Raw genomic sequence first — 23,526 nt, forward strand, 5'->3', positions numbered from 1 at the left:
TAACTGATAACCTGGACTTCATTAAATTAAAAACTTACACTCTGAAAGATGTCAAGAGAATGAGAAGAGAGCCACAGACTGGGAGTAAATATTTTCAAAATAGATAGCTGATAGAGAATTGCTATCCAAAACATATAAAGAACACAAAACACACAATAAGAAAGAAGCAACTGAAAAAAAAAAATGAGCAAGAGACCTGAACAGAAACTTCAACAAAGAAGATGTCCAGATGGCACGTGAGCATATGAAAAAATTATTTAACATCATATGTCATTAGAGAATTGCAAATTATAACAACGAGACCCCTATACACCTATTAGAATGGTTGAAATTTAAAACACCTATACACCTATTAGAATGGTTGAAATTTAAAACACTTGAGAATACCATATGCTGGTAGTGATATGGAGTAGTAAGAACTCTCATTCATTGCTGGTGGGGAAACAGTTTAGCAATTTCTTTTAAAACTAAACATACTCTTATCATATGATCCAGCATTTTATTCCTTGGTATTTACCCTAATGAACTGAAAACTAATGTCCACAGAAAAACTTGCATATGAATGTTTATAGCTGCTTTATTCATAATTTCCAAAGCCTGGATGCAGCTAAGATGTTTTTCAGTAGATGTGGTACATCTAGACAATGGAATATTACTCAGAGCTAGAAAGAAATCAGCTATCCATCCATAAACAGACATGGAAGAAACTTAAGTGAATTTTACTAAGTAAAAGAAGCCATATTGTATTATTCCAACTATATGACATTCTAGAAAAGGCAAACTATGGAGATAATAAAAAGATCAATTGTTCCTGTCGTTGGGGGGAGGGAGGGATGGAGAAGAAGAGTACAGAAAAATTTTAGAAGAGTGAAATTATTCTATATGATATGATAATCATGGATACATGTCATGTATTTGCCAACACCCATAAAATGTACAACACCAAGATTGAACCTTAAATGTAAATTATAGATTTTGGGTGATAACAATATATCAATATACATTCACAGATTGTAACAAATGTACAATGTCAGTTCAGGATTTGATAGTGGGGAAGATGTTTGAGGAGAGTACTTATACTGGAACTCTGATTTCTGCCTAATTTTGCTGTGAACCTAAAACCACTCTAAAAATATAATGCTTATTAATTTAAAAATATGAGCCAATATTTTTTATAATATGATAAATATCAATTAAAAGCCTATAAATTCAGTCAACACCAGGCATGACAAAGACAAAGTAAATAACAGCTATGTAAATCTTAACCAAACTGTTAAAAACGAAATATAAAAAGAAATTCTTAAAAATAGTGCAGGTGGGGACACTATACACTGAGAAGAATAAAGATTTTTAAAATGGCTAATTTTTACCAAAAATAATGGAGGCCAGAATATTTTTTTATCAAACAAAAGAAAAATTCTTAAAAACTGAAAAATAATTTGACATTTAGAGATACACCAAAGCTGATAGAATTGGTCACTGGCAGACTTGCACTGCTAGGAATGCTAAAGAAAGTGCATTAGGTTGAGGGGAAATAATTATAAATAGACATTGGAATGTGTAAGAATGAAGAACACTGAAACTGGTAAATAAGAGGGTAAATATAGAAATCTATTTTGTTACATTTTAAACTTAATTAAAAGACACGAATAACTAAAGCAAAAAAATTTTAAAGAGGATTTGGTTTATAAAATATGTAGCAATAAAATATATGACAAAATAGCACAATGGATAAAATAGAAATTGGTGTGTATTGTCACTCACTATATATGACATAGTAAGATTATATTTAAAGCAAACTGTATTAAGTTAAAAATGTATATGTAAATCCTTGGAGACAAAGATTTTTAAAAGAGGCCTATGTAACATATCAATAATAATGATAAAATCAAAAACTGGAAAAAAAAAACTTTAAAGGAAAAATACTAAGTTTTATAAAAGGCAGTAAAATGACCAAAAAAAAGATAAGAAAATATAAAATAATAAGATCATGATTTAAACTCAATCATATCAATGCCTGCCTTCCTTCCTTCTATCCTCCCTCTTTCCTACCTCCCTCTCTTTATATATGCCCTTCTTCCCTTTTTGGCATTCTAACTTGCTGTCTTGCATTCTTCCTAACTAGCTTTTTTTTTTTTTTTTTGCTTTATTTTCTTCCTTTTCTTTTTGTAATTTCATGGAAGGAGCATTTGTGATTACGCTTCACTTTCCTATTTTTATCTGGAATAAAAATACACATTTAATGCATATTCACTATGTGTCTTCGCTATGCTCCGTCATTATGCAAGGTGTTAGAGATACAATAAGTAAATAGAGTGTAGAATCAGTAGTGTGTTGAATCTGGCCTTTATCATAGCCAATTGTTAAATTTTAAGAATTTTGCAAGCCGGTTAAAGTCACACCAGTAGCATTGATGAAATCAGATTCATCAGTGAAATCTCAGAAATGTTACATTTCTTAGCATTTTGCTTTCCAGAGAGCCAGCTTTTAAAAGTTTACCAGCAAATTACTGAGCAGATTTAGTTGAAAATGAGTGTGGGCATTACAATGGTAAAAATACAGTTTTAAACTGAAAAGATAGGTGACAGACTCAGCCAAATCTTAGAGAAACATTAAAGCTTTCCAGGGGTACTAACATATAACTTAAGATAACTTGAAAAGTAAGAAGTAGAGGGTGGAGGATGCTGGCAGCTCAGGCTGCAAGTGGTAAATAGAGGCCTGAATTTGCAGAGCTTTGTAAGCCCTGCAAAGAAGTTTGAAATTAAACCTGAGACATACTTAGTATGTTACAACTGAAAGGGCATTGTGATTGATTTGATTTGGGAAGAGCATCTTGAGTCTCTTGAGTTCAGACAGATAACAACTGGATGAAGCCTAACATTATTCCTGCAGCTAAAAGATAAGAAAGAAAGAACAAGTTAAGGAAGTAAAGATGAGTTATGTTACTGATTATTGAGTTTCAGTGCTTATGGAACAATCCAGCAGAGAAATGTATAGCCAACTGGAAGTATGTAAGTCTGAAACTCAAAAGAGCTATTTAGGCTAATGACTAATTTGGGATGTTTTAACACATGGATGATCACAGTGCATAAGATACCCTCAGAGAGTTTCTAAACATTTTGTACATCACAGATTCTTCTAAGAAGCTGATGGATCTTTCCAAAATATGCATAACGTTTGCCTATATTTTCTGGGAATTTAGGAATATTCTATAAATAGTTCCTATTCTCCAGTCTATGGAATGCTGATGTATTCTGAGAAAAATTAAGTGATTCAGGTAATAGGCCTAAGAAAGAAAATTCCAAAACAAAATATTAGGCAATAATCTATATTTTGCCTATTTAAATATGATGAAAATCAATTATGGATGTTTTTATTGTAGTGAGAAATAATAGTTGAATTATAATCTATATATAGGAGAGATCAGGATTTTGGAAGGTCACTTTTCTAAGACTACTAAACCAACTCTATAACTTTTTGGGGAATACTGGCTGCTTCTTCTTTAAATGATTTTGGATGTTCTTGGCTTTTAAAAAAAGACATAACTACAATATAATTTAGAAAGATGAAGTGATTTTGATTTATGTATCTCTAACTATGGAGTATCATGATTGCTCATGAATAAAGTAAACATTAATTTATGTTGGCATTTTAGTTACAAAATAAATCACATTCACCATTTTTGATCCCAATGTCAGTGAGAGAACTGTGTACTATGCATTTCTCATGCAATAGTAAGTGGCTAATTATATTACTGTCTCGATTTCTAACCTGTTCTATAATCTTGCTTGAAAATAAATCCAATAGAAAAAAATTACAAAATATAGTATGTAGCATTCAGTTTGAGAAACGTATTCAACTTTTTGTCAGAGTACTAATAAACCAGAGCCTGTGGTATTCCAAAGAAAGGCTATTTCAAAGCTTATAGAAAATTAAAATGTCCTTCCATAAAACTTTTAGAACATAGTATGTTCATAGCCTAGTTTAAAATAGATTTGCAATAACTACATATGGATTTATTCAAATCAGTTTCATGTTTATTGAAAACCTGCTAAATATTGTACCAGACTCTGGAGAGGAGTTGGCAAACTTTGTTTCCAATAAAAGGCTAGGTAGTAAATATATTAGGCTTTGTGATCCATTAAAACCTATATCTCAACTATTCACCTCTGCCATTGTAGTGCTGTTATACAGTGAAGCAAAAATATATAAACAAATGGTTTTCTAATAATACTAACAGGTGGCTAATTGAATTTGACTCACAAGGTCTGCTCTATGAGATACAGAAATGGACTAGAGAAGGTGACTTTCCTCAAAAAAATATGTAAAATTTTCTCTCATTATATTTATTTTCATATATTTGATTTGCCATTTTTAAATAATATTTTTTTTACAAAATAGATTCATACACATGACATATAAAGAGAAACAGCTACAAATCACCAAAAATCCCAAGACCCAGGGATAAATTCATGATATTTGCTGAATCTGAATTGAGATATATCTCTATGTTTATGTTCATTTGGATAAATGGACTGATAGATACACATATTCAGAAAAAAATTATAAGGATAAGATATGCATACTATTTTTAAATTAGTAGTGTAACATTTTTTTTCTTGAACTTTAAAAAGGAAAAGAAAACAAAAGAATTATAAATTTCAAATAAGTGTTTCTTTACACAGGTAAGAAAAAGATAGGAAAAATAAATTAAAATTATTAGAGTGGAAGTCATGTGATTTTTTTCCTATGTGTTTTTACTTTTAGACAGAATCAACTCAATTTTAGTTTTTGAAGATTATGTGAAAGGGAAGATCATATTCTTTTAGGTGATACTATGTACAAAAATTATATTAATCCAAAAATATAAATAAAAAGCAATATTATAGAAAAATAAATATCACTGTGAAAACAGAAATTTAAGAGATTATTTTTGAGTTGATAAATTGGTGAAGTCTTTATCAGGGAACTTTGACATGTAACCTAAACCTTAAAGAGTGGATGATAATAATGGTAATAATTATATTACATTTTAGACTTAAAAATTACCTAGAGAGATACTGGCATGCAGTGTATTTGAAGTCAATAGATCAGCCTGAACAAAAGTAAGAGATCAAGAATTTACATGGCATGTTCGGGCCTAAGTGAATTCCCTGACTCAGTGTAACTACAGGGCTAAGTATTTTGGCTGAAGTAAAAAAGAATAGAGTCAGAACTAGGAAATGTACAGAGTTTACATATTAGCATTTAGACTAATATGTAAATTAGTCTAAATTTACTATGATTTGTAAATTTACTATAATATGTAAATTAGTCTACATTTACTATGATTTGTAAATTTACTATAATATGTAAATTAGTCTAAATTTACTAAATAAAGTAGTAAGAGTTATTAGTCTTGTTTGAGTATTATAGTGATGAATCAGAGCTGTGTATACAAGAATATTCATACAGTAACTTCTATTTGGTAGTTTGTAACTGGTATACAATGGAGGTAGGATAACAAATTAATATATAATTGCAGAACATTATTTATACAAGGATTAAATTCCTTAACTAGGGAAGTGACAGAAAATAGAAAAACAAAAGTATTTGTGGCAACATACAGTGAGGACATAATAAACTGAAACAACCATTTTTTTTTTATTTGCCCATTTTAAGTAAAGAGCAACTTATTTCCTTTGCTGTGAGTTCCCATCTCGATCCATGTGATTCTGGGAAGAAAACAATCCAAATTCTTCCTTTATACCAACACTACCCCTTTCCTGTTGGTATTCAAACTTGATCTTACCTCAGTGATAATATTTTCCTCCAAAAAGGCCAAACTGGTGTTGATGGGGGAAGCCTCCCCTTAGTCTTGTATGGATGTAATAATAATAATACAAATAAAAACAATAAATGATGATAATATTTTTAATTGAATAAATACCATGTATGAGACACTAGATGTGATTTATAAACATGAATTCATTTGGGCCTAAGCTGTTAGTGGAAATGAAATGAGACACCTTTGGAGAAGCAGATGCCTGCTGGTGTTAATACCACAATTTTAGTTTATATGGTCCTGTTTCCCACAGCTCTTTCTTTTGATTCCATGAGTTCCCCAAAATTCTTCTCAGCTAGGTGAGCCAATAATCCTATTTTCCTTAAACCACTCTTAGGTAATTTCCTAATATTAGAAATAAAGGTGCACCAACAAATACAGTTCTTAATTCATTAGACATGAAAGCACAGAAAAATAGAGGAATAAATAGAAGATGATTCAGCAGTTTGGAGTCTTATTGATGGCAAAAAGGGTATTCATAGAGGAAAGAGTAATAGGCATCCATGGTAGGAGGTTGCAATATCAGTTTTGAGGGGCCAGTAATATAACTATAGTATAAGGAGGATTACTTAATGGATGGAAAGAAAGCCCAGAGAGACTACCAGTGCTAATTTCATGGATGTGCCACTTACGCATTCCCTCAGGTTCCCTTGATCAGGACTACTTCCTTGGTTTAATGATGTGCTTTCACTCTCTTGAAATTCTTAATAACTTTATCTTTGAACTTGTGATTTTCCAGTGGGACAATAGAACATATATGTGAACAGAGGAACTATGTGCCTCTGTACCTTTGCCATTTCTTGCTGTCCTATTTGCATGGAATGTTCACTGTGTCACATGAGCACAGAATTCTAGTGGTCCCATAATGCCGGGGAGTTCAGTGAATCTCAAACTGAGTACTGTTGGGAAAGGACAGCTCTTTTCCTATCCTTCTAGGTTCTTCTGGCTGGTCTAAAAATTAAATTGACATGAGCCAAACTAACAGGAGAACAAATTAATTGTGTAAGGATGGGGGGTCCCTAAGAATGTGAGGCCCAAAGAAATGACAAAAGCAGACAGCTTTTATAGCTTTTAGACAAAGAAACAAATTTGTGAAGAACTGACAAGACAAAGAAACTTAGGTTTGGGTACTAATTAGTGAGGAAATGAAGCAGAGTTTGTATACATAGACTTCTCAGCCCTGAATTCCCTACCTCTGGTAGAAGGATGTCTCTCTGCCTACTGGTGCTGAGCATACTGTTCACATGGGAGATTTATTTCCTGCTCTCAGGGGGACAGAGAGGAGGATCAGAATGTCCTTCTTGTCCCAGTTGTTCCTCAAGTAACTTTAATTCAGAATAATCAATATGCCAAAGTGGCATATTTTTGGGTGGTCTGCCCTGAACCCCATCAGTACGAAGTAACTGTGTTACAACAAAGACTGATTAAGCAGGAGTGCTGACAACCCCAAGAGACCACAGTTCTATTTGAACCAGAACTTAACTTTGAATGAAGAAAAATAAAATACAATTACATTCTAAGAAATATAAATGACCTAGGAACCCTCTCCTATTTTTTTTCTTACTCATGCTACTTACCTTTATTAGCCAACCACTTACACTGAAAATGATTTCACAGAAGGAAAGGGACAGGATAAGGCAAAACATGGTGCATTTTCCTTTTATTTCTTCTTTACTCATTAATAAGCCAAAGGTTGAGAGTGTTGGTAGAATATACATGTATCAAGTAAAACACTTGAATTAGTTTTCTGCAACCTTTCCATTGTTCCAGTAAGAACAAAACACATATGCATGTATAAGCTACTAAATATGAATTGTCATTAGGTGATTCCATGCATTAGTTGAACACTCTTCTATTTGCAGTTAAAACTGGAATTGTTCAATATAGAGATAAATGGTAAAATTATATTAATAATTTAACAATTTTATTTCTCTTTACATAGAACAGTATTAAAAACAAATTAAAAACAGCATTCCAGGTAGAAAGAGCAAAACCATGAAAGGAACACAAAGCTTTATATTTTATTTTATTTTATTTATTTATTGTTTTAAGGTGTTGGGGGTAGGAGTTTATTAATTAATTAATTTATTTTTGCTGTTGGGTCTTCGATTTTGTGTGGGGGCTATCTCCAGTTGTGGCAAGCGGGGGCCACTCTTCATCGTGGTGCGTGGGCCTCTCACTACTGCAGCCTCGCTTGTTGAGTAACACAGGCTCCAGATGCACAGGCTCAGTAGTTGTGGCTCACGGGCCTCATTGCTCCGTGGCATGTGGGATCCTCCCAGACCGGGGCTCGAACCCGTGTTCCTTGCATTAGCAGGCAGATTCTCAACCACTGCGCCACCAGGGAAGCCCAAAGCTTTATATTTTAGTAACTTTAATGACACTATTTTACTGTTTTTTGAACAAAGGGCTCTGCATTTTCATTTTGCACCAGGCCCTGCAAATAATGTAACTGACTTTGAAGTCCACACTAAAAATTATAAAACACATATGCATATGCACCCTCTATTTGCTGGGGGCACTTAGCTGCCCAGACCTAGGTGGATTTGAAGGAATCAAGGCTAAGGAATGAGGTGGCACTAACAACATGATGGTGAACAGTGAAATAAAGCCAGCATGCAAATGTAAGAGGTAAACAGAATCCAAGGTGAGTGAACCAGTTGAAGGAAACCAATGGAATATCTCTCAGAAGGGTACAAGGAAGAGTTTCAAAGTAAACTTATTCCCCATTCCTTATGTTTTCATGAAGGCATTTCTATGCCCAGAAGGAACCAACTTTGGAGTAACATTTCTGCTCTCCATTTCATATATTACACTTTATCTCTCCATGAGAGGAGTGATTTATCAGATGTTGAGAATCTGTCATCTACAGGTCCACTTTTCTCTATTGAGTGGAACAAAGCTACTAAATGTTGCTGTTATCATCTCTTTATCTTCATTTCTTTGTGCTGTTGTCAATCAAGCTCCTCTCTCCTGAGTATGGTAAGATTACCAGAGTAGGCTCTTTTCCTGCCAGTTAAAGCTGCAAATATGGTCACCTAAATTCATAATATGTAGCATGTCTATGGCTGTAGATTCAAGTTTGCTCTGCAGCCTAACATTGATGATTTCTTAAAAATGCTGATACTTTTATCCCTTTTAAAGGGTTTTGTTTATTTTTGAATGGTTTAAAGCCATAGAAGATAGTTGGGATTAAACATTTCCAGTGGGAAAATTATAGCTCTTAAATTCTTTAAACACAGATGTCAGAAGGTAAAGCATGCGTCAAAGGGTTGTAAAAGTGAGACAGGGTTTTTGGGAAAATATACAGGTTTTTCCACCTGAGCGGGGTTTTATGTACTCACGTTGACTTTTTAAATAGTAAAAGAAATAATAGATTTCAGAGAACTTTAGGACTCCTGAGAAGTTGCTGTTCTTATTGAAGACTTTTAAAAATTTAAAATATATCTGAAGTTTATATTTTCATCTAACTGTAAATGGAGTCATTCAATCTAACAACAATTATGGGAAATGGGAAGAGTGGAAAGGCAGGAAGCTAGTGTAAACACCCCTTCCCTGTACCGAAACTGCCTAAATATAGCATTACTAAATTAGTTACTAGCAGTTTGAAAAAGAGGAATGAAAGATGAGCAAGATGCCCAATAGCATCATCCATCAATCATCATGTCTCTTCACCAAAATAGGTGGCGTTTTAGAGAAGTATCAAGATGAACTCAGAAGAAACAAGTTAAGTTTTGGGGCAGCATAAATCTTTGGATCAGTTATCCTATATTATCAATCACATTATCATCCACACTTTTTATTAGAAGTCACCTGTGTCCAGTTTTCCATAACATACAGGTGCAAACAATATAAACTACATGATTACATGCCCTTTGGGTTTTAAAAATTAATAAAAAGACAATACAATATAAGGGTAATAATTGATTATTAATATACAGATATTCGAAGTTAAAGATAATTCTTTTAAGGATACCCTGTAAGAGCTAAGCTGCTTCCCAAATGAACTGTTTCATTTTCTGAAACTATTTTCCTAGATCTGAATTGTAGGGAACATGTCAAATGCAGTCACATAAAATAAAAACCTCACAGCATGAAATACTGTTTTTCTGAGGCCTAAGATTGCAATTTCTAAGAAGACACATTCTATGCCTATGAAAAAAATAAGAGTAAGGCTACTTAAGGAAGATTAAATTGTGTGGTTATTACTTGCAGATATAGAAAAGGTCTTATAGGTTCAGCTTTTCAGACACTGAAATTGAGACTGATGTAGTCTAATTTTGGTATGGATGGTTGTTTTAAGAGTAAATATTTTTTTAACCTCACCTATTCCAACCTCCTGACAGATAATTTCTGAAGCAAATCCACATCTGTCAAAAAATCATATTTATCTACATTTATGTCAGTTCTGGCAAGTACAGATTGTCCAAACATTGAGGCACAGCATTTATGAGCTTGAATCTTTTCTTATCCTCAAGCTATTAATGTAATGAATAGAGAGTAAGGTGAATTGTTAATTCTTTGTGCATTTATCATGCCTTTGTGAACATCTAAAACGTATTTTAAGATGCATTATTTCTTACATTTACTTGGAAAATCTGCCAAAGTCATTTTTGTTGTTGTTTTTTAGTTGGGAAGCTTTGTTTGGGAATAAGTAAAATTTTAAAGTAACATATCAAAAAGAAACAAGCAAAAAATCCCTTGGTCTACTGAGAGTTTATTGCCAGTGTTTTATGTACAACTGGCCTTATATGCTGTAGTAGTTAAAAGCCTACCTGTGTTGAGATATTGAAATTCCTTTTATAGCATGCTTATTCATAGTATATGATAGTTACAGTTGTTTATTGTTAAAATAGTTTTAATCTGAATGGTTTAGGAATTCCTTGGTTGAAAGACAAGCAAATCACACAAGATAAACCACTCAAGTAAAATGGGACTAATTGTCAGGCATGAGAAAACAACCTAAGACACAAGCACTAATGTATCATCCCCTCTGTGTACACAAGACAGATCTTGCAAACCAACTCTGAGTCAACACATCCTTATAGGCCCAATAACCACTGCAGGATAATTTTTTTTATCTCATTTCACTTCCTTAAGAGAGAGAGAAATCTCGTAAGTCTCTGATCATGTAGTGGGGATTGGACTTCTATCCTTAAACATATGGCTATGTCTCATTTGTGCTTCATGTGAGTATATCATTCAGTACAAACATGATTTGAGCTTTTAGGGAGGATATACTCAGGAAAGACACCCCATAATACCTACTGTATTGAAAGCTGGAAATGAACATGGTCATGCTACAAAAGGGGTGAGAGGAGTCATGAAATTAACTAGAAGTGAATGAGACCTGTATTTATGCCAGGAACTACAGCTACATTAACTATATCCATTTGAACATTCTTGCTTATTAGTTATTAATAATAAAAACAATCAATATTCGTCTGTGTTTCCCATATTTACCTTTGTCCAGATAATAACAATTTATGACTATGTACTGGCATGATTATGAGAAGCACCCTTTATCATTCTCAAAAGGATCCTGGTTTGACAATAAATTATATGGTTACTTGGACTATTTTCATACATAGCTCTACATGCAATATATTTACTATCTCATTTAATCCTTATTGTAACACTTTAAGGTAGGTGATATTATTACTGCTATGTTAAAGATTAAAAAAGCCAAAGTCTAAATTCAAGAAGTATGAGTGCCAAAGATAGATTTGTATCAAATAGGGTGGCACTATAATGCTAGCTCTCAACTATTTATGCTCTTTTGAATCTTTAGAACCAAAACTTTGAGTAGTTGAAACATGATCTTTTCTGCAAGTTTAAGGAAATTAAAATATGGAAAATTATTCACCTTTCATTTGTGGAAATAAGATATCCCTCATATGTGTATATAGGCTGAAAACAAAAAGCAGAAGGAAACCAAGAAGATGCCAAGCAATGTAATCAGATATTTGATGTTGAAAATATTTTCCTTAGGCTCATGTATTACTTAATGTTGCTATAACAAAGTACAACAGACCAAGCAGCTTAAAAGAAATTTATTTTTTCATAATTTTGGAGGCTAGAACTCTGAGATCAGTGTGTTGGCATGGTTGATTTCTTCTAAGACCTTTCTCCTGGTTTTGTAGATGGTTATCTTCTTCTGGTATCTTCACATATGACTCTGTATGTTGTCTGTTTCCTAATTTCCTCTTATAAGACACCAGTCATATTCCATTTGCACCACTCTAATAACTTTATTTTAATTTCCTTTCTCTTTAAATGCTTTATCTTTAAATAGAGTCACATTCTGGGTCACCAGAAGTAAAGGTTTCAAGGTATGATTTTCAGGGGATACAATTCAGCCCATAAGAACTCAAAAAACAGTATCTTAGAAAAGAGATTATTTCCATGATATTTGGATGTTCTGTAAAGCTTTTATGTTCTCCTTAATTTATAAGAAATATTTTTGAAAATCTTAGCATACCACAATTATGCAAAACAAAATCAATGAATTTTTTTTTTTTTTTTTTTTTTTTTTTTTGCAGTACGCAGGCCTCTCACTGTTGTGGCCTCTCCCGTTGCAGAGCACAGGCCCCGGATGCACAGGCTCAGTGGCCGTGGCTCACGGGCCTAGCCACTCCGCAGCATGTGGGATCATCCCGGACCGGGACATGAACCCGTGTCCCCTGCATCAGCAGGCGGACTCTCAACCACTGCGCCACCAGGGAAGCCCCCAGTGAAATTTTTTTGACTTGAATGCTGAGGAAAATATTAATATTGTTTGTAATGGATGCCGTGGTTAGTGTGGTAATTAAAATATCAGAATGATAAGACAAGTGAAACTTTTGTGTAAAAAAATGAATTTGTGCTGTTGACTTTGCAACTGTACAAGATTATTTACTCTCAATGGCATTTTTCTGCTGAAAGATGGTATGTATCTGCTTATCTCTGGAAATATATAGCATTCTCTTCTCTATATGTACCTTAACATATAAGTCATCCTATTATAGGATATACCTTTTTAAAAACCTCCTAACATAGGGTGTTATATGTGATCACATATAACACATGCTTAATGTCTTATAATAAGTTTGTCTCCTTTTATTAAAAAGTGATGCCAAAACACATTGGCATTTTTAGATGTCAAAACACATAAACATTTTTAGACATTATATGTTTTATATGAAAAAAATCAATAATTGGTTCAGGTATTAAAATAAAATACTAGAACAATTTGTCTAAAAACTTGATCTCTAAACTTTGTGCTTAAAATTCATCTGAAATATTTCAGTCCCACTCTAGTCCTAACTTAGAATATCCTGGGAGGAACGTAAGAATCTTCTTTTAAATAATAATTCCAGATTATTCTTCCAGTAAAGTCAGGGAAACATTCTACTATGTATATATTCATCAGAGGTATAAATAAGGAAAATCTATTATGTTGGTTAGAATATAGACCAAGCTGATATAACAAAGAGACTACAAAATACAGAGCCTCAAGACAGAAAGAAGTTTTTTTTTTTTTTCTTATGTAAGTATCCAGATGCAATGTTTCCAAGGCCTGGGCATGGAAGGATGCCCTCCTTGTGGGCAATCAAAGACTTAGGCCCTTTCTATCTTGTTCTTCTAGAACCTAGATGGTTAGAGCTAGATCACCAGAATTTTGTCAGTGTTTCAAACTGAAGGAAGAAATAATAAGTAAAAAGTAAGCAGATTCTTCATAAAACTATTATCCAAAAGAAGTCTACATTTCTTCTGCTTGTGTCTGTTGTTCAGCACTTAATCACAATTGCAGTATTTAACTAAAAAGCACACTGGAAATGTAGTCTCTAACTTGAGGGGCCACATGCCTAACTAAAACTCAGGCTAGAACTTTACACCTGAAGATAATGAGAAATCAGCATGCTTATAGCAGCCCTTTCTCTCTTTCTGTCTGTGAGTAATAGCTGAAAACAATTCATATGTTCACCAACAAGAGAATGAATAAACAAATTGTGGTAAATAGATACAATAGAATGCTATTGGACCATAAAAGGAAGGAAGCTGCTTATATACCCAACAACATTTATGAACATCTGAGACATAATTTCAGAGCAAAATAAGCTGAATACAAAATGTGCATGTTACTTAATTCAATATACAATGTTTGAAAACAGGCTAACCTAATCCATGGTGATAAAAATTAAGTTGTTTAAAATATGCCCTTATTGTGTTTTTAATTTCTGCAAGGTATGTAATGATGTCTCCTCTTCATTTTATTTCTGATCAGTAATTTGTCTCTCATTTTTCCTTGATGAGTCTGGCTTAAGGTTTATGAATTTTCTTAGTGTTTTTTTTTTAAAAAAACCCAGCAGCTTTTGATTTCATTTTTTCTATTGCTCATTAGCTTTCTATTTGTTGATTTCATTTATCTTTAATATTTTCTTGCTTCTTCTTAACATGGGTTGAATGTTCTCTTTAATTTCATAAGGTAAAAATTTAGATAATTAATCTATACCTTTCTTTGCTTATATAATCATGTAAATACTTACCTAAAAGACACCAACTCCAATCTTTAAGGATGGATTTTGACAGGGAAAGACCTTCACTAGTCATTATGACTAAAGATTTGGGAGCCTTCAAATGTTCTCTGTGGCTGTGCACACTCCATTGCTCTCCCTCCCTCCTGGAGGAGAAGTTTCAGGTTGTGAGCCATCCTCAATAACACAGAGCCCTGCTGGCCACCATAAACCACCCTCCCCTTTTTGGTAGAGGGGGACATTAGATGAACTGAGACATTAGATGCACATTCTACTCCTCTTCCTCCTTCCTAGGAGAAAGATCTCAATATCTGCACCTTCTTTCAACATTTCAGAGCATGTCTGAGAGTCAATTTGTTTCTGTTTTCCTCCTTTTTCAGTATTCTTTAATTTAATTGAGTATTATGATTATATTTTATAAGTACTATTGCCTTATTAGCTCTAGATTTTTATTAGGTATTTCTTTACAATTTATACCATACTTGTTTACTTTAAAAGTCAACATTTAAATATTATACCACTTTATTTATAATGTGAAAATCCTGCAAGTGTATAGATAAAGTTTCTCATTTCCAACCTTTGTAACATTATTATACCATGTTTGTACATACACACACACATATATACATTTAAAAACTCAACAGACATTACTACATTTGCATTAAAAATGAGAAAATATTCTATATTTACTCACATTCTTGCCCTGTTCATCACTCTTCATTACTTTGTATAGACCTGAATATCCATCTTTCATCTATTTTATTTTTCATCTGCTTGATAATCTTCCTTAAAGTTTGAAGTGCTTTTGTTTCGTTTTGTTTTAGTTTATATCTGTCTGCAGGCAATGGATTTTCGCAGTTGTTGTTGTTCTTAAAATGTGTTCAATTCTTGTAAGCTAAATTTCATAAGATAATTTAGCTGTGTACAGAATTTTAAGTTGAATGTTTTCCTTTCTCTCACTACTTTAAAGATGTCAATACATTACTTTCTGACTTACATTGTATTTTAACAAGTAAGCTGTTACAGTTCTAATATTTGTTCTTCTTTTGTAAACTGTTCTTTTTCTCTGGCTACTATTAGGTAAGAGGGTTAAGTAGACAGTAATTTAGAGTCATTTTATGACAATCCTAATTAATACTTAGTATTTTAATTTATGTAAAGTAACTGACAGCTCACTTAATAAAATAATAATGACATTTGACATATTTTGACTTTGTTCAATTATTTTACTATTTGTTCATTAGTATAACATTTCAGAATTTCTCTTCTTAAAATATTTGAAAGATACTTAAAATGCAAAATCACTTGCCATTCTCCTGTCTCAGGACCCCATATTTCCTAGTTGATAAATCAGTATTTGTAAAGCCAAATATAATGGAATTTTGCAGAAGAACATCTTCTAGGTGTAAAATAGTTGGTGTCATTTCCAACACACAATGTACTTTCATGCCTTCTTGATTTTTCTCTTATTTTCTCCTGAATTTGAAATGTCCTTTCCCTAATTGGCTGACTGAAAAATTCTTACCAATTCTTCAGGGTGATTCTTTAAGTTGATTCTTTGCATTGATTCTTCACAGGCATGCTATCCATATTCATGAAACTTTCCCTAAGTTTTCTCAATGCTGTTTTTGCACCCACAAGTGGAGTTAATTATTCCTTTCTTGTGCTCCAGTGGCATTATGTATATCTTTATTTTATATAACTTATTATAAATAATTGTTACTAGTAACTCAGCCTTACATTCAGTATGCTCTCCAGGGTTAACATAGTGTTACATACAGTTGTATTTCTCTATTACCTACAGCAGTGTCAGAAATTAGTAGATGATGAGGTGTTTGTCTTTTTCATCATGGATTGTTATTATCAATAACCTATTATTTCCTTACCTCATGCAAAACTGCTACCTTTACTTCAAAAAACTTTCGTCCCCATCAGTGTCTCTGACATGACCAGAGACAAGATTCTTATATTCTGTGGAGGTAAACAGAGAGGAAATTTGATTTTATAAATAATAACTTCCTCTTTGTTTTCATATAGTGAAATATCATTTCCTTATAAACTAAAAATGTATTCATTATAGTTATATAATTTTTAACATATGTCATCATTAATACATTTTGTACATAAGCACCTAAAATCTGTGGAACTGAGGCAGAAACTATTTCCATGTTATTGATAAGAATAAAAAAACTTTCCAAATTAAATTGAGTTGAAACATTTACATGTTTGTATTAATGTTACTTGACAACTCCAGTAATTTTATTATTTATTATTATTATTACTGTCTCTATATATAACAAGTTAAACCAATATAAATAATGAGTCTGTATGAAAACGTCAACCTAAAGGCAAACTGTCCCTTTTGCTTACCATTCAAAAATTTTCCATTGAGATTATGCTTCTCATTTAATACTAACAATTATAAGCAATTTTATTATTTGATGATGAAGTATGGTGAAAAATATTTGACAGTATTAGGGAAATATTTTATTCAAATATGCACATTCTATGCAAAACTAAAGCTATTAGTAAATCTTGAAAATCTGGAATTTGGTACAAAATAGAATCTTTGAATTTTAAAGTTAAAAACTTTGTGATCAGATCAATCATTTGAAGGACAATTAGTTAACTGGTTTATTCATCCCACTGTTAACTCTTTTGTCCTTTCATTCTAGAATGAGTCAGTTATTAATTATTGTGTATCTGACACTTGTAGAGATGTAGAGAACTTAGAAATGGGAGACAAGAGTACAGCCCTCAAATAAGTTATAATTTAGTAGAGTTATTTGCAAAATCAACTGTAGTACAAGGTACAGTGCAATAAAGACATTAACTGAGAACTGAGTTCAGAAGTAAAATAATTATTTCAGTCCAGAAGGATCAGGGAATATTTCATTGACATTACGGCATTTGAGCTGAGCCTTGATAGACTATGTGGGAGACACAAACTTTAATATGTGAACACAAGACTGAAAAATAAGTGAATGCAGCTTATATCTCAGAAAACACAGGACCTAAATGTAGAGTGACTGATAAGATGGAAAAATACTGAGTTTAGGAAGCATGTTTGCATTCAGAGTCCATAAACTGGAGCAAATTACTTAATTTTTGATTGGCAATGCTTCTATGTGATAAACACATTTTTGATACAAGGATTAAATATGATAATTTGTATAAGTCACATGTTGGATCATAGGCACTTAATAAAAAAGTGTTCCTTAAAGAGTGTGTTCATAAAGAGAAGAGCATTCTTCTTCCTTAAAAAGAGAGAGCCAACTATAGAGTGTATTCTGTTCCTCTCTCCTTACATGCCTTCCTCCTTTTGTCTACAACTATGTGGATCCTCATCCTCCTCTTCTCTGTTTTCATCATTTTATGTTTTTCAAATCAAAGGCTCAAACAGAATCCTTCCTGACTCTCTCAACTGAGTTATTATCTAGAAGTTATTTTTGTCACATCAATAAATAGCAGTAAACTTCTGATCCCTCACCAAAATGTGTTTTTGAGCAGCAATACACATGATGGCATTTGTTGATAGTACATGGCATCGATCTAAAAGGAAAAGAAACATCACATATTCATCTTTTTTGCATCTAAATAAGAAGACAGAACAGTATATCACATTTGTTTCTTATTCAACCAACTAATCAAGGCTTTTCTCTTGTGGATATTTAGTTTTCTTTTCAGGAGATTTTGTTTGAAAACAACCTTCAGTGTCATATGAAGAAAGACAGATTTTCAAACTGACTTTGCAGCATACTGAGGGATTGAATTAGAAAAGCTGCAGTGAAGCATTTCACGTGCATATAAAAATAGGTAGCCTTTTAAATTAAAGAAAAACATCTTTGTCCTTGAATATTCTTGAGGACTTCAAGTGGAACAAAAGTTTACAAGAAAAGCAATTTTTGCATTCCCAAAATAGATTTATGGTACAGGGTCAAAGTTAACATTTTACAGGAGTCCAATTTTAACATTTGCATATTTTGCTTTAAAGAATAGTAATCTCCATAACACTAATTCATTGCATTCTACCTTAGATGTTTTTATACAGATGAACTGGAAGTGAGGTCTGAGAAATTTATACCTGATAACCTGAGTATTATTTATTTAATTCAGTATTCAAATCTTCTCTTGTTCTGTAGTCATTGTGTTGTTTTAACCTATAAAATATGTTAAATAAATAAGACTAATGTATAATTTTAGAATTTAAATAATACTCATGCAACTGAACATTGCTCAAATTTATTTTTTAAATGTTGGTATATTTTGAAAGTATCACTCTAATTCATGAATAATGGAGTTCTTTGTATTTTTACATAATAAGTGCCATTTAAGGAAAAAGTGGAGCACAGTGATTTTGGTTAAACAGAGCTTAGATCAATAATTCATGACCATCCACATAGAGTGATAGCTAAACTATTTACATGTCATGAAAACATTGAAATGAAACCATAATAAGAAATTATGTTAATTATACCACATTGCAAGGTTTTATCAAGCAAAAAATGCCTTAACATTACTTTATTTAAAATGTATACTTCTTCACTAATCTAAAAGTCATTTTCTCCCCAACATCTGACATTTTATTCGAAATAAATATAAGATATATAGCATAACATTTGTCAAGACAATTGTTGCATCAAATAGAGTAAAAATAAATTATTATGGAGTAATCTTTTATGTGTAAGGACTTTATACTATGTAGTTTACTACATATACTACTAAACAGAATAATTAAATCATAGTGATTTTAAACAAATCCTTTCAACTTAGATTAATGTAACATGGCATGATGATTTTGCCCACTATTACCCTTTGAAACTTGGAAGATTGCTCTCTGTGTTTCATTTCCTTCAACTGTAACATGAGGGTAATAATATCTACCATGTGAGATTGTTGTATGGATTTAGGTAGGAAAGGTTTCTAAATTCCATTGAACAGGGTCTGGTAATACAGGACACTTATGTTAGTTTTTGCTTAACAGGGAATGCAAATTAAAAAAAAAAAAACCTTAAATGTTCAAACTTGTATAGGGATAAATGCTTAGGATTTTTTTCTTACATTAGTAGATAATTTATGAATGTGAATTATAGCAAGTAACGTTACTAGTGTTAGGGCCCATTTCTTTTTTTAAGCAGTTTTAATAAAGTATAATTTTGAATTATGATAGTGGTGTGATATGGTTGACAAAATTTCTCATCAAGTTATAAAATTAGTCTTCTAAAAGCCAAAAAATGATTCCCTCTGCAAAGTGCATGGTTGTTTTAGTATTCTCTTGTGACATTTCACAATACCAAAACTTGAGAAATTTTGTCTTTCACAGTCAATTATATATTTGTAAACATTTTATTTGAAATTAAAGCTGAGAAGAAAGACATATGGAAGGGTATACATAGGAAGGACAATTGTGTGGTAGCCTAGACTAAGCAGAGAGAGTTCTTCACAAGGCACAGGGGTGTCCCACAGCTATACTTCTGAAGCTACATATACCTGGCCTCCCTTGATCATTGTCTTTTCAAGTCAGACCAACTTAAACCTTGGCATCGCCAGGAGAAACAAACAAACAATCTTGTTAGTTACTCGTTTGATCACTTTCTACATTACTCATGCCAAGGAGAATTTAGAATAGTAGTTATTCCAAATAGTGGTTATTCTCAACAGTTTCAGATATTGTATGAAGTCAGCTCTACATTTTAAAGACAACTGTCTTATTTTTGTTGGATTTCTTTGAAAAGTCTAGGGTCTAATTAGATGTCTAAGGTCTCTCAGGAGAACAGACCTAAGTACTTTACCTTTCTTCTTCACCTATTTCCTAATCATTGGTAGAGCCCAAGGGTACCCAGAACCAGATGATTTGCAACATCTTTATCCATCTTCAGCCTTTCCTATAGCCTAAAAGAAAAATATAAAAAGATCTTCTGGATACCCTGAAGAATGACTTACTCAGTATTCAGAGATACTGTAATATCTGAATATTATAAATATAATATATATTTATATAAATAAATAATATTTATTTATATTTATATAAATATAAAAATATTTATTTATTTATATTTATAATATAAAATATAATTAAAAAGTGTAAAACTATTTTTAAATGGTTCTCTATCATTAGCTTCACTGGAGGATCCTCTACTTATTAGTAGAAGTTGACCAATGGGGAAGCATTTCACCATGTTTTCATAAAAGAATTAGTCCTATTTTTGCTTAGTCTGATATTTTATATTTCTCAGCCACTCTCACAAATTATGTCTGGCCTAATTTTTTTTTTTTTTTTTATTTTAGGAGCTGGTAACTCTATGGACATGTGTTGACCAAATGCACCATCTCAAGTTTATACAGATTTACATGGAGGCAATCTTCTTCCATTCTTACCTACAGTCCCTACAGATTCTCCTATTTTTAGGGACTAGTTAAATATGCTTTAATTTGGATTGGCTAAGGGCGACTTACAACATACAGAATGAATAAATTATAGCTTATTTTTATAAACAGAGTTAAGCTGAATAGTAGTACTAGTGTTTATACATACTTTTTAAAATCTAGTAAATTTTCCTAAATGTTTCTTCACAGTCATTGTTTCCTTTCTATGAATAGTTAAGGATTTAAAATTAAAATTGCATAGTGCTGACATCAGATGAACTCCACAACTCATATGATAGAAATTTCCTCTAGTCCTAACTCAGTTCCCTAGAAAGATGAATGTCACTTGTTAAAGCCACATATGCTTGTGAAGGTACAGGCTGTCTTGATAGATATTTTTGCAGACCTGTATGCCAATATGACTGTGTCAATAAATATTACTAGAAAATGTAGTCATTATTCTAGTGAGAAATACACGTGTTAACCTGACTGGGAAATTATAGATAAAACTGTTTGGTGTTCAATGATATATTTTATCAACATCATTACAATGAGTCACTATCAAGGACTGCTTTGAGCAGATAATCTAGGCTTTTTGGATTTTCAACAAACCTTTGAATTTAGGCAAGTTACTTAACTCTGCCTATTTTCATAATCTATAAAATAAATATAATAATTACACATACCTCATAGGGCTATCTTGAAAATTAAAAGTATTAATCACATGTAAAGCACTTAAAACAATGCTTGGCACATAATATTTTAGATTTTTCTAAGGTATTTTTATTACTAGTCTTGAGTCCAGATTTTGTGGTTATACCATAATAAGACCATGCCACTTTACACTCATACTTAGGAATCGATTCCCCTGTATTTAATTTTTGGCATTGTTGTCCTGGGATCTATCATCTTTAATTATTGGACTGATGAAAAATAGAAAACTCAGAGTAATAAGATAGACTCAGAGCTATTAAAGCTCTTTTTGTGACATTTTGCTCCAAACACTCCTCATGATATTTAAAAATTCCCTCAGATACTTCATAGAGTTTCTGCCCTTACCTTTTTTAGATGGATTGCTGATAATTAAAAATCAATTTCATCTGTCATTATTATATTGTTAAGGTGGAAAGATTAAGCTTCTTGAATATCAGTTAGCTCAGACACACTCAACCACATTTACCAAATTCAGTCTATAGGCAGTCCATGCCAAAATCTGTCCTTATTACTAAATCTCATGAGCAAATATCCAAAGAATAATATACCTACATTTATTTGTTTGCTTTTATTATATTGTGATCAGAGTGGCTTGCTCTGATCTTGGTTTGCATATGTCTCACTCATGTGGACAATTATTTCTGTGGGCTTTGTATTTTTCTACTTCCAACTACTATGTCTAAATTGTTTCTATCACAGTGAACAGCATATTTCTGAAGTAAGGAAAGCACTCAAATTTATGAGTTTATCTTCCTTACTCTCACAAGTTTCTGTGAAGAAGTTGTAAAAAAAAGTAACCCTATTAAACTGTTTATACTGTAAATTAGTTAGACCTGCCTTGAAATCATTTTGTCACATCAAGAAGAAAATTATATATTCTTCACTTTAAGTACAGTAATTTTACATCTAGAAATTTATGCTAATAAAACACTTGGAGAGTTTGGAAGAATCATGTATACAATTTGTATACTAAGATTATTTATTAAATTATAGTAATAGAAAATAAAAATAATGATATAACATTGCCAGTGATGTTATTTTAAATTAAAAAATTATTTCACATAAATTTATATCAATTGTATGTTAATATAGTATGTAAATTTTTTAGGTATGGCAAGTGAAGCTTAAATGTAGTTAGCTATAAATTTTTTGATTAAATATATATTACATATATATTTATATTATATATAAAAATTGTATATTTGTAATATATACAATATATTATGTATAATGTTTATATAATATACATTATATATTTAGATTATATATATTTTTATAGGCTCTCTATTTAAATTAATCTTCATCTTGGAGACTCGTAAAAGGGAGGCAGAACAGTTGGAATAAATTGTGTTTAATCATGGCTTTTAATCTAAATAACAGATTACAAAAATTGTATGTTAAGGGAAGGCTCAGTATTATTAATTCCTTCTCCTTTCGCTTCTTAGGTAAATAAAAATATCTGGGCTAGGGGAATAAGAAAAAGTAAATAATAAGTAAAATAATTAGAAACCCCAGTAGACAATGGAATCTGAGATCAATAGATTATGTGATTAGTTTGCAGAATAACAAGTAGGAAATTGGTAAAAGGTGCAGGATTTCTACTGATATCCCCATTCCATCTAAGCATGACATGAAAGCAGTAGACTGTAAGTCCTGTATAGGCTTTTAGGCATATAGTCTCATATAGGGTAGTATACCACTTTTCTGTGCAGTTAATAGTGCCAAAAGTCTTGTGTTAGTAGTTTCCATGTTTAGATAATTCTTGAAATTGTGATTATTAGCAGATATCTTCATGTACCAAAGACCAGAAAGAAAACAGGAATTGTAATTACCTTACCAATTGACTTTGGAAACTCTAAATTAATAAGACTTTTCTATGAATAATGAGGATTAGTTTTTGACCTTCAGAAGAATGGGTATTCCAAGACTTCAGATGATACTACAAAGCAACAGTAATCAAAACAGCATGGTAGTGACACAAAAACAGAAACATAGATCAGTGGAACAGATAGAAAGCCCAGAAATAAACTCACATGCTTAAGTTCAATTAATCTACAAAAAGGAAGCAAGAATATGCAGTGGTGAAAAGACAGTCTCTTCAATAAC

This window comes from Mesoplodon densirostris, chromosome 7, assembly GCF_025265405.1.
Source record: "Mesoplodon densirostris isolate mMesDen1 chromosome 7, mMesDen1 primary haplotype, whole genome shotgun sequence".
Taxonomy (NCBI): Eukaryota; Metazoa; Chordata; class Mammalia; order Artiodactyla; family Ziphiidae; genus Mesoplodon; species Mesoplodon densirostris.